This window comes from Rhinopithecus roxellana, chromosome 6, assembly GCF_007565055.1.
Source record: "Rhinopithecus roxellana isolate Shanxi Qingling chromosome 6, ASM756505v1, whole genome shotgun sequence".
Lineage (NCBI taxonomy): Eukaryota > Metazoa > Chordata > Mammalia > Primates > Cercopithecidae > Rhinopithecus > Rhinopithecus roxellana.
In genome coordinates this window covers 146,088,827-146,101,356 of record NC_044554.1, presented here as the reverse complement: position 1 = coordinate 146,101,356, position 12,530 = coordinate 146,088,827, and the positions used below count along the sequence as shown (strand labels likewise).

General features: G+C 42.2%; 1 pseudogene; it reads right to left on the bottom strand.

Moving 5' to 3' along the window:
• Window positions 1-648: 648 nt before the first annotated feature.
• LOC115898205 lies at window positions 649-12,235 on the bottom strand (annotated as a pseudogene).
• Window positions 12,236-12,530: the final 295 nt, after the last annotated feature.

Genomic DNA, 12,530 nt, shown 5'->3' with positions numbered 1-12,530 from the left:
ACTCGGGAGGCTGAGACAGGAGAATCGCTTGAACCTGGGAGGCAGAGGTTGCAATGAGCCAGTATCTCACCACTGCACTCCAACCTGGGCTACAAGAGCAAAACTTCATCTCAAAAAAAAAAAAACAAAGAAAGAAAGAAAGAAAGAAAAAAGAAAAGAAAATAAAAAAGAAATCTGGCGAGGCGTGGTAGCTCACTCCTATAATCCCAGCACTTTGGGAAACCGAGGCTGGTGGATCACCTGAGGTAAGGAGTTCAAGACCAGCCTGGCCAACATGATGAAACCCTGTCTCTACAAAAATACAAAAATTAGCCGGGCATGATGGCGGATGCCTGTAATCCCAGATACTTGGGAGGCTGAGGCAGGAGAATCGCTTGAATCCAGGAGGCAGAGGTTGCAGTGAGCTGAGATCACACCACCGCCCTCCAGCCTAGGCGACAGAGCAAGACTCTGTCTCACAAAAAAAAAAGAAAAGTCTATTAAATAAGATTTATTTTTGCTTTTTAATTTTTTCTCAAGAAACACACCTCTGCCTTCATGTTTTAATTAAATTTATTTATTTATTTATTTATTTATTTTTGAGGGGGCAGAGGATAAATACTTGTTAATGGGTTTTAAGATTTTTTTTTTTACAAACATAACAGATAATCATGCAATGCTGCCAGTATTGAACCCAATCCGGGGCCACAAGTCTGCACACTCCTTTGCTACTGGTCCTGTAATGGCAGAACCTTTCATCTCATCTTTATTTTTTATTATGACCCCTGCATTATCTTCAAAATAAAGAAACACTCCATCTTTTCTCCATATGACTTTCATTGTCAAATGACCACTGCTGGATGTACCTTTTTTCTGAGCTCTGGTTTGTCCTTCTTGACTGTGGCCATTCCCATGTAACCCATACTGGCAGGGAAGTCTGTTCATCCGTCCCCGATCCTCTTCACGGAGATGATATACAGATTTTTGGCTCCTGTGTTCTCAGCACAGTTGAGCAGGGATCCTACCCGAAGACCCTAGGAAATCCAGAATTTCGCACCAGAGGACTCATCACATCCTCGCTTCGACGTCTTGAACGCCAGAAAGAAGGAAAAAGACAATTGACTTATCTTTTTTTAAAATCAGGGTCTTGCTCTGTCTCCCAGGCTGGAGTGCAGTAGCTCAAACACAGTTCACTGCAGCCTTCACCTCCTGGGCTCAAGCAATCCTTCCACCTCAGCCTCTTGAGTAGCTGGGACCACAGACATGCACCACCATGCCTAAGTTAATTTTTTTTTTTTGGTAGAGTTGAAGGTATTGCCATGTTGCCAAGCTGATCTCAAACTCCTGGGCTCATGCAATCATCCCACTTTGACCTCCTGAAGCACTGGGATTACAGGTGTGAGCCTCCATGCTCAACCTGGCATTTTAATTTTGACAGGTGATATTGAATGTGTTAGAAGATGAGTAACTTGGATAACGCATATGGAACTTTTGATTAAAATATATTCAAATTTTGTTCATTTGACTATAGCTACATTTTATTTTTAATACTTTAGATATTTACTGTTGATAGAAGACAAATTATGTCAAAATCTTGATAACAAAATTAATGATTTAGACAAAATAAAATTAAGAAAAATAACTTTATGGAATAAATATATAATAATTTTGAATTACGAATGAATTCACCACTCTTGTAAAAACACCAGTCCATCAACAGAACACCCAGACATGCCCAATAATAAAGAAACTCTGTAATCTTTGATATTTTTTCAAACATAAAAACACGAGTATGAATGTATTTTTCAATTTTGACATTGTGAAGCTAGATCTGTCAAAGTAGGGGAATAGAGTATATTTCACTTCACAGTCTGTCAGTTTGATTTATATCTTGTAAATATTTAGTCATTTGAAATACAACTCTCGGCCGGGTGTGGTGGCTCATGCCTGTAATCCAGCACTTTGGGAGGCCGAGGTGGGTGGACCACCTGAGGTCAGGAGTTCAAGACCAGCCTGGCCAACATGGTGAAACCCTGTCTCTACTGAAAATATCCAAAATTAGCTGGGCGTGGTGATGGGCGCCTGTAATCCCAGCTACTTGGGAGACTGAGGCAGGAGAATTGCTTGAACCTGGGAGGTGGAGGTTGCAGTGAGCCGAGATCACCCCACTGCATTCCAGCCTGGGTGACAGAGTGAGACTCTGTCTCAAAAAAAAAAAAAAGAAATACAACTCTCATGCCAGGTATAGTGGCTCATGCCTATAATCCCAGCACTTGGGGAGGCCGAGGCAGATGGGTCACTTGAGACCAGGAGTTCGAGACCAGCCTCGCCAACATGGCAAAACCCCATCTGTATGAAAAATCAAAAAATTAGCCCAGCGTGGTGGGTTGTGCCTGAAGTCTCAGCTACTCAGGAGGCTGAGGCAGGAGAATCGCTTGAACCCGGGAGGCAGAGGTTGCAGCGAGCCAAGATCATGCCACTGCACTCCAGCGTGGGTGACAGAATGAGACTCCATCTCAAAAAAATAAAAAGAAAAAGAAAAGAAAAAGAAATGCATCTCTCTATTTTACATTTGGCCCAGGACCTATAAATGTTAGGGACACATTTATGAATATATACATATATTTTTTTTAATATCACATGATAAATATCATTTCAAGATACATCATAGATCTAAATATGAAAGGTAAAACTGTCTTTTAGTTGAGAAATTAGAATGCTGTTTGCTGAATATAGGCAAAAAAGTTTTTAAAACGGCATACAAAGCATTAAACATCAGGAAAATCTGATAAATTGTATTACATTAAAAGTAAGTAGTTCTGTTCATCAGGACACATTAAGAGAGTGAAAAAATTAAGAGTGGGAGAAATATTTTCAATATATACATCTGACAAGCTATTTGTATCTAGAACATATAAACAACTCCTTAAAATCAATTGTTTTAAAAAGCCAGAAGCCGGGCGCGGTGGCTCAAGCCTGTAATCCCAGCACTTTGGGAGGCTGAGACAGGCAGATCACGAGGTCAGAAGATCGAGACCATCCTGGCTAACACAGTGAAACCCCGTCTCTACTAACAATACAAAAAACTAGCCGGGCGAGGTGGCGGGCGCCTGTAGTCCCAGCTGCTCGGGAGGCTGAGGCAGGAGAATGGCGTGAACCCGGGAGGTGGAGCTTGCAGTGAGCCGAGATCCGGCCACTGCACTCCAGCCTGGGCGACAGAGCGAGACTCCGTCTCAAAAAAAAAAAAAAAAAAAAGTAAAAAGGCTTTAGAACAAGAAAGGAAGGTGTGTTTGGAACAGACCCAGGAAGGCACATGAAGTTTAAAGAGCCAAGTGCCCCATTTAACCGTGATCCTAGGACTTTATAGGCTCACCTCTTTCCCATGATTCTTCCTTTAGGGTGGGCTTTCCACATGTGCAGAGCTCTTCTCAACCTTGGGAAGTGAGCACATGCAGTGTGCTTAGGAAGCTGTACCTATGACCACGTGAGACTTTCTTCCCTTTTTCCGGTGGAGTGTACCCAGAAGGTCATGTTTTGCCATTTCGTCTCTTAGTGCACATGCCCAAGAAGTTTCTTCCCCATGACATCTGCATTCAATTAACACTTTTTTTTTTTCTTTGAGACGGTTTCGCTCTTGTTGCCCAGGCTGGAGTGCAATGGCACGATCTCGGCTTACTGCAACCTCTGCTTCCAGGTTCAGGTGATTCTTCTGCCTCACCCTCCTGAGTAGCTGGGATTACAGGCACCTGCCACCACACCTGGCTAATTTTTTTGTACTTTTAGTAGAGCTGGGGTTTCACCATGTTGACCAGGCTGGTCTCAAACTCCCAACCTCAGGTGATCTGCCAGCCTCAGCCTCCCAAAGTGCTGGGATTACAGGTGTGAGCCACCACACCCAGCCCACTTAACACATTTAATGTTAATAGCTGTGGATCATCAGGAGATTGTCTCTCCTGCCACCCTGAGTGGGCTGCTAAATTATCATTTTTAGAGAGGCAGTATGATAATTGTTGAACCATTACCTGATGTTCCTAGTGGGTTGGGGGAGAGCCCTCTCCTGCCCTGCTCATGCCTATCTAAATATCTGTAACAGATAGAGCTGGGGGAAAGTTTTCCAAATAAATACTGCATGAATGATATGATTCTTTTTACTTACAATTTTATATATGTGTGTTTGTATAAAAAATAATAAAGGCCAGGTGCAGTGGCTCACGCCTGTAATTCCAACACTTTGGGATGCCAAAGTAGGAAGATTGATTGAGACCAGGAGTTCGAGACCAGCCTAGGTTGATATAGTGAGACTTTATCTCTACAAATAATTTAAAAATTAGCTGGGCATTATGGCAGGCACCTGTAGTCCCAGCTATTTGGGAGGCTGAGATGGGGTGATTGCTTGAGCCCTTTAGGTCAAGTGATCTTATCCCTGCACTGCAGCCTGAGTGCTGAGCCTGTTTCTCAAAAATAAAAAATAAAAATAAATAAAAATAAGTAAGGCCGGGCACGGTGGCTCATGCCTGTAATCCCAGAACTTTGGAAGGCCGAGGCGGGCAGATTATGAGGTCAGGAGATTGAGACCACCCTGGCTAACACGGTGAAACCCCATCTCTGCTAAATAATACAAAAAATTAGCCGGGCATGGTGGCGGGCGCCTGTAGTCCCAGCTACTCGGGAGGCTGAGGCAGGAGAATGGCGTGAACCTGGGAGGCAGAGCTTTCAATGAGCCAAGATAGCGCCATTGCACTCTAGCCTGGGTGACAGAGCAAGACTCTGTCTCAAAAATAAATAAATAAATAAAAATAAAAATAAGTGGCCGGGCGCGGTGGCTCAAGCCTGTAATCCCAGCACTTTGGGAGGCCGAGACGGGCGGATCACGAGGTCAGGAGATCGAGACCATCCTGGCCAACACGGTGAAACCCCGTCTCTACTAAATATACAAAAAATTAGCGAGGCGATGTGGCGGGCGTCTGTAGTCCCAGCTACTCTGGAGGCTGAGGCAGGAGAATGGCGTAAACCCGGGAGGCGGAGCTTGCAGTGAGCCGAGATTGCGCCACTGCACTCCAGCCTGGGCGACAGAGCAAGACTCCGTCTCAATAAAACAAACAAAACAAAAAATAAAAATAAATAAATAAATAAAAATAATAAAAGTTTAAAGAGTAAAATAAAAGTTGAGGCAATACCACAGATTCAATACAATCTCTATCAAAATCTTAGCTGATTTTTTTTTGCAGTAATTGATAAGCTGATCTTAAAATTCATTGGGAATGTGAAGGACTCAGAACAGCCCAAACAATCTTGAATAAAAGAACAAATTTGGAGGACTTACACGTCCCAATTTCAAAATTTGCTACAAAGTCATAGCAATCAGGCTAGGCACTGTGGCCCATATCTACCATTCCAGTACTTTGGGAGGCCAAAGCAGGAGGATCAGTTGAGCCCAGGAGTTGGGCAACATAGTGAGTCCCTGTCTCTATTTTTAAAAAAGCTACAGCAATCAAGACAGTGTAGTATTGCATGAGGAAAGACATATAGATCAATGGAATAGACAAGAGTACAAAATAAATTCTTACATTTATAGTCAATAGGTTTTTAGCAAGGGTGCCAAGATAATTCAATGGAAGAAACAATAATTTTTTCAACCAATGGTGTGAGGACAACTGGATATCCATATGCAAAAGAATGAAGTTGGGTTCCCTGCCTCACATCATATACAAAAGTTAATTCAAACTGGATCATAGACCTAAGTGCAAAAACAACAACTATAAAACTCAGAAGAAAACTTAGGAGTTAATCTTTATGATCTTGGATTAGGCAATAGTTTTTTAAATATGACACCAAAAGCTCAAGCAACAAAATAAAACAAATTGTAACAAAAGTTAAACTTTTGTGCTTTGGAGGATACCATGAAGAAAGTGAAAAGAGGCTGGCATAGTGGCTAATACCTGTAATCTCACCTCTTTGGGAGGCTGAGATAGGAGAATCGCTTGAGCCCAAGAGTTCAAACCTGCAGTGAGCTATGATTGCACCACTGTACTCCAGCCAGGGCCACAGAGTGGGACACTATCTCTAAAAAAAAGAAAAAAAAAAAAAAAGGCTATTTTGTGTAGCCCTGCTCTGCAAGGAGCAGTATAAAAAAAAAGAAAGAAAAGAAAAAAGAAGAAAGAAAAATGAAAATAAAAAAAGAAAAAAGAAAGGGAAAAGATAATTCCACAATATGGGAGAAAACATTTGCAAACCATATATTTGATAAAGGGTTGGAATTCAAGATATATAAAGAATTTTATAACTCAACAACAAAAAAAGATAAATGGTCTAGTTTTTTTAATGGGCAAATGACTAGGTAGATATTTCTCCAAAGAAGATACAAGGATACCTGGTTTTATTGCACTTTGCTTTATTGTGCTTTACAGATAACTGGGTTTTTTACAAATTGAAGGTTTGTGGCAACCCTACATCAAACAAGTCTATGGGCACCATTTTTCCAATAGCTCACAATGTATAACTGTGTCACATTTTGATAATTCTTATAATATTTCAAATGTTTTCATAATTATTATAATGGTATGTTGATCTGTGATCAATGATCTTTGATGTTGCTATTGGTATTGCTTTGAGGCACTAGGAACTGTGTCCATATGAGACAGTGAACTTAATTAACATTGTATGTGTTACGACTGCTCCACTGACTGACCTTTCCCTTATTGCTCTCCCTCTCCTAGGACCCTCCTATTCCCTGAGACACAACAATATTGAAATAAATAACCCTACAATGGCCTCTAAGTGTTCAAGTGAAAGCAAGATTCACACATTTCTTACTTTACATAAAAGGTAGAAATAATTAAGCCTGGACTAGGTGCAGTGTCTCACGCCTGTAATCCCAGCACTTTGGAAGGCTGAGGCAGGCAGATCACCTGAGGTCAGGAGTTTGAGACCAGCCTGACCAACACAGAGAAAACCCCCTCTACTAAAAATACAAAATTACCTGGGCTTGGTGGTGCATGCCCATAATCCCAGCTACTCGGGAGGCTGAGGCAGGAGAATCACTTGAACCTGGGAAAATACAAAATTACCTGGGCTTGGTGGTGCATGCCCATAATCCCAGCTACTCGGGAGGCTGAGGCAGGAGAATCACTTGAACCTGGGAGGCGGAGGTTGTGGTGAGTCAAAATCGTGCCATTGCACTCCAGCCTGGGTGAAAAGAGTGAAACACGGTTTTAAAAAAAAAAGAAAAGAAAAGAAAAGAAAAATAAATAAATAAATAAATAAACCTAATGAGGAAGGCATGCTGAGACCAAGATAGGACAAAACTAGACCTCTTGCATCAAAGAGCCAAGTTATGAATGCAAGGAAAAGTGCTTTTTTCTAACCAAATAAAAGATCTCACATATATATTATTGAGCCAGCCTACTAATGCAGAGCATATAAACAAAGAGAAAAAACATTTTCCTAATAAAACATGCCCAACTGTTCAGATAGTGTTGACATTTTCAGCTTGCTATGGTAAGATAATAGTAACCTTGATACAGCAGAAGCATGTGTGCCATCTCATGTGATATTGCTAATAGGCCCAGCTTGGTTCTTCTCCAATGTCTTCTCTTGTGTGGAGACCAGCTTTGTCAGGGAGACCTTAAACCAGCGGTGCTAGAGGAATTAAGGACACACACACAGAAATATAGAGGTGTGGAGTGGGAAATCAGGGGTCTCACAGCCTTCAGAGCTGAGAGCCCTGAACAGAGATTTACTCACATATTTATTGACAGCAAACCAGTGTAAGCATTGTTTCTCTAGATTATATATTAACTAAAAGTATTCCTTATGTGAAACAAAGGGATGGGCCAAAGTAAAGGGATGGGTCTAGCTAGTTATCTGCAGCAGGAGCATGTCCTTAAGGCACAGATCGCTCATGCTATTGTTTATTGTTTGTGATTTAAGAACGACTTTAAGCAGTTTTCCACCCTAGGTGGGCCAGGTGTTCCTTGCCCTCATTCCGGTAAACCCACAACCTTCCAGTGTGGGTGTCATGGCCATCACGAACATGTCACAGTGCTGCAGAGATTTTGTTTATGGCCAGTTTTGGGGCCAGTTTATGGCCAGCTTTTGGGGGCCTATTCCCAACATCTTGGAGTTGTACCTGATTTTATTGCCAATTTTCATCCAAATCCACTGCGGAATGACCGTTTTGCTTTTGTTTCTTGGCCAGCAATTGCTTGATTTTGAAAGTCTTGTGAGAAGATATGGCAAGAAATGGAGTCAACATCACACACCACAATGGCAGAGAAAGGAGGCAAAACAAGTTCTCAAAAGGAATTTAAAATGCTACTTCAATGAATGCACAAATGATTAGAAAGCAAAACAGCCTTATCGGTGATATGGAGAAACTGAGTGGTTTGGATAGAAGATCAAAACAGTTACAATATTCCCTTAATCCAAAGCCTAATCCAGATCAAGGCCCTAACTCTCTTCAATTCTATGAAGGTTGAGAGGTAAGGAAGCTGCAGAAGAAAAGTTGGAAGCCAGCAGGGGTTAGTTCATGAGGAAATAAGCCATCTCCATAAAATAAAACTGGAAGGTTTCAAGCTCATTCTTTCTGGTAAAAAACAAAACAAAATTAAACAAAAAAAGTACAAGGTGAAGGAGCAAGTGCTGATGGAGAAGCTCCAGCAAGCTATCGAGAAGATCTACTTAAGGTAATTGATGAAGGTACATTGAACAACAGATTTCCTATTTAGATGAAACAATTTAGATGCAAGAAGATGTCATCGGCCGGGCGCGGTGGCTGAAGCCTGTAATCCCAGCACTTTGGGAGGCCGAGACGGGCGGATCACAAGGTCAGGAGATCGAGACCATCCTGGCTAAGCTGGTGAAACCCCGTCTCTACTAAAAAATACAAAAAAAAACTAGCTGGGCGAGGTGGTGGGCGCCTATAGTCCCAGCTACTCAGGAGGCTGAGGCAGGAGAATGGCGTGAACCCGAAAGGCAGAGCTTGCAGTGAGCTGAGATCTGGCCACTGCACTCCAGTTTGGGCGACAGAGCGCAACTCCGTCTCAAAAAAAAAAAAAAAGATGTCATCTAGGACTTTCATAGGTAAAAAGAAGTCAATGGCTAGCTTCTAAGGATGGGCTGGCTCTCTTGTTAGGAGTTATTGCAGCTGGTGACTTTAAGTTGAAGCCAATGCTCATTTGCCATTTCAGAAATCTGAGGGTCCTTAGAAATTGTGCTGAATCTACTCTGCCTGTGTTCTACAAATGAAACAACAAAGCCTGAATTACAGCATATCTGTTTACAACATGGTTTACTGATTATTGTAAGTCTACTGGTGAAACATACTGCTCAGAATATTACTGGTTATTGACAATGCACCTGGTCACTCAGGAGCTTGATGGAGCTGTACAAGGAGATTAATGTTGTCTTATGTTCATGAACCCAACATCCATTCTGCAGCCCATGAATCAAGGAGCCATTTTGACTTTCAAGTGTTATTATTTAAGAAATACTGACTGGGCGCAGTGGCTCATGCCTGTAATCCCAGCACTTTGGGAGGCTGAGGAAGGTGAATTACCTGAGGTCAGGAGTTCGAGACCAGCCTGGCCAACAGGGTGAAATCCTGTCTCTACCAAAAATACAAAAATTAGCTGGGCATGGTGGTGGGTGCTTGTAATCCCAGCCACTCAGGAGGCTGATGCAGGAGAATCGCTTGAATCCAGGAGGTGGAAGTTGCAGTGAGCCAAGATCACGCCATTGCACTCCAGCCTTGGTGACAAGAGTGAAAATGTGTCTCAAAAAAAAAAAAAAAAAAAAAAAAAAAAAGAAAAGAAAAAAGAAAAAAGAAAAAGAAAAAGAAATACTGGCCAGGCGCAGAGGCTCACACTTGCAGTCCTAGCACTTTGGGAAAGGCCAAGGCGGGTGGATCACCTGAGGTCAGGAGTTTGAAACCAGGCTGGCCAACAAGGCACAACCCCATCTCTACTAAAAATACAAAAAAATTAGCCTGGCATGGTGGTGCACATCTGTAATCCCAGCTACTTGGGAGGCTGAGGCAAGAGAATTGCATGAACCTGGGAGGTGGAGGTTACAGTTAGCCTAGATGGTGCTACTGCACTCCAGCCTGGGTGACAGAGCAAGACTCCTTCTCAAATAAAAGAAGGAAGAAAGGAAGGAAGGAAGGAAGGAAGAAAGGAAGGAAGGAAAAGAAAGAAAGAAAGAAGAAAGAAAGAAAGAAAGAAAGAAAGAAAGAAAGAAAGAAAGAAAGAAAGAAAGAAGGAAGGAAGGAAGGAAGGAAGGAAGGAAGGAAGGAAGGAAGGAAGGAAGGAAGGAAGGAAGGAAGGAAAGAAAGAAAGAGAAAGGAAGGAAGGAAGGAAGGAAGGAAGGAAGGAAGGAAGGAAGGAAGGAAAAGAAACACACTTTGTAAAGCTATAGTTGCTGTAGATGGTTCCTCTGATGGATCTGGGCAAAATACATTGAAAACCTTCTGGAAAGGATCCACCATTCTGAATGCCATTAAGAACATTTGTGGGAGGAAGTAAAAATGACAACATTCACAGGAGTTTGGAATGAGTTGATTCCAACCCTCATGGCTGACTTGGAAGGGCTCAAGATTTCAGTGAGGAAGTCACTGCAGACGTGGTGGAAATAGCAAGAACTGGAATTAGAAATGGAGCCTGGAGATGTGATTGAATTGCTGTAATCTCATGATCAAACTTGAATGGATGTGCAGTTGCTTCTTATGGATGAGCAAAGAAAGTGGTGTTTTGAGAAACCAGGAATGTACTCCTGGTGAAGACGCTGTGAATATTGCTGAAATGACAACAAAAGATTTAGAATATTCCATCAACGTGATAAAGCAGTGGCAAGGTTTGAAAGAATTGACTCCAATTAAAAAAAAAATTCTTCCGCTGGGCGCGGTGGCTCAGGCCTGTAATCCCAGCACTTTGGGAGGCCAAGGCGGGCAGATCAACAGGTCAGGAGATCGAGATCATCCTGGCTAACACGGTGAAACCCTGTCTCTACTAAAAATACAAAAAAAAAAATTAGCCAGGCGTGGTGGTGGGCATCTATAGTCCCAGCTACTCGGGAGGCTGAGGCAGGAGAATGGCGTGAACCTGGGAGGCGGAGCTTGCAGTGAGCCGAGATCATGCCACTGCACTCCAGCCTGGGCCACAGAGTGAGACTCCATCTCAAAAAAACAAAAATAAAAACATTATGCTAAATGAAAGAAGCCAGTCACAAAGACCACATATTATATGATTCAATCTATATAAAATGTCTAGAAAAGGCAAGTGCTTAGAGATATTATCAGGTGGTAAACTTTTCTTCCCATGTTTTTCACAATGACATTAGTTGAATTTGTGTAGCATATATATTCAAAGGATAAAAACCAGAAATCTGCAAGCGTGGGCACCATAGTGAGACTCTGTCCCTACAAAATATTTTTAAAATTAGCCAAGTGTGGTGTTGCGTGCCTGTAGTCCCAGCTACTCAGGAGGCTGAGACAGAAGGATCATTTCAGCCCAAGAGTTTGAGGCTGAAGTAAGCTCTGATGACCACTGCACTCCAGCATGGGGACAGAGCCAGAACCAGTCTCTACAAAGAAACAGACAGACAAACAAACAAATGAACCCAGAAATCTGGTAAAGCAGGAACCATAAAAATATGAAAACTGGAAGCAACAAGTTCCTCTCAAAGGATTCCATTTATTTATCCATTTATTTATTTAGAGACAGGGTCTCGCTTTTTTGACCAGGTTGGAGGGCAGTGGCACAATCACAGCTCCCTGCAGCCTCAAATTCCTGGGCTCCAGCAATCTTCCTACCTCAGCCTCCCAAGTAGCTGGGATCACAGGTATGTGCCACTATGCCCAGCTAAATTTATATTTTGTTTGTTTTTGGGTTTTTTTTGGTAGAGATGGGATCTCACTATGTTGCCCAAACTGACCTCAAAAACCTGGGCTCAAGCAATCCTCCCACCTCAGCCTCCCAGAGTGTTGGGATTATAGGTGTGAGCCATCACGCCCAGCCTCAGAGGATTCTTCAGGTAGCCACAGGTCTGGCCCACAGTGAGAGAAGGTGTTGCTGAGAAAATGCATCAGTTCTGATAACAGCTGTCATGTCCCATGTCCCAGGCATTATTCTTATCATCTTACTTAATCCTTCAATACCCCTGCCATGCAAGCGACCAAAGTACAAAATATTTAGTAGGGGAAAATATAGGCATTCCTTGTTATATGTTATGTTACCCCTGCCATAACCCATTTGTTTGACATCGTTGGAGAATAAAATGTTACACGTTTTTAGATAAGATTAAAAAAAAAAAAAAAAGAGTAACACTCCTGCTCACCTAGAGGATTCTAGCCAGTATGACTGTCTGCAACAAAGTTCATAGTCATGATTATTATAAGACCCAACACTAAAACCCATTACTAAAACCCAACACTTCACATGTAGGAAGACCCTTAAAACTCATAGTTAGACCTCTTTTCCTCTTATTTACTGCAATTCTGGACTTTCTGGTAGGCCATAAAACAGAAGGGGGACAGGACATGTTCAGGGTAGGCATCA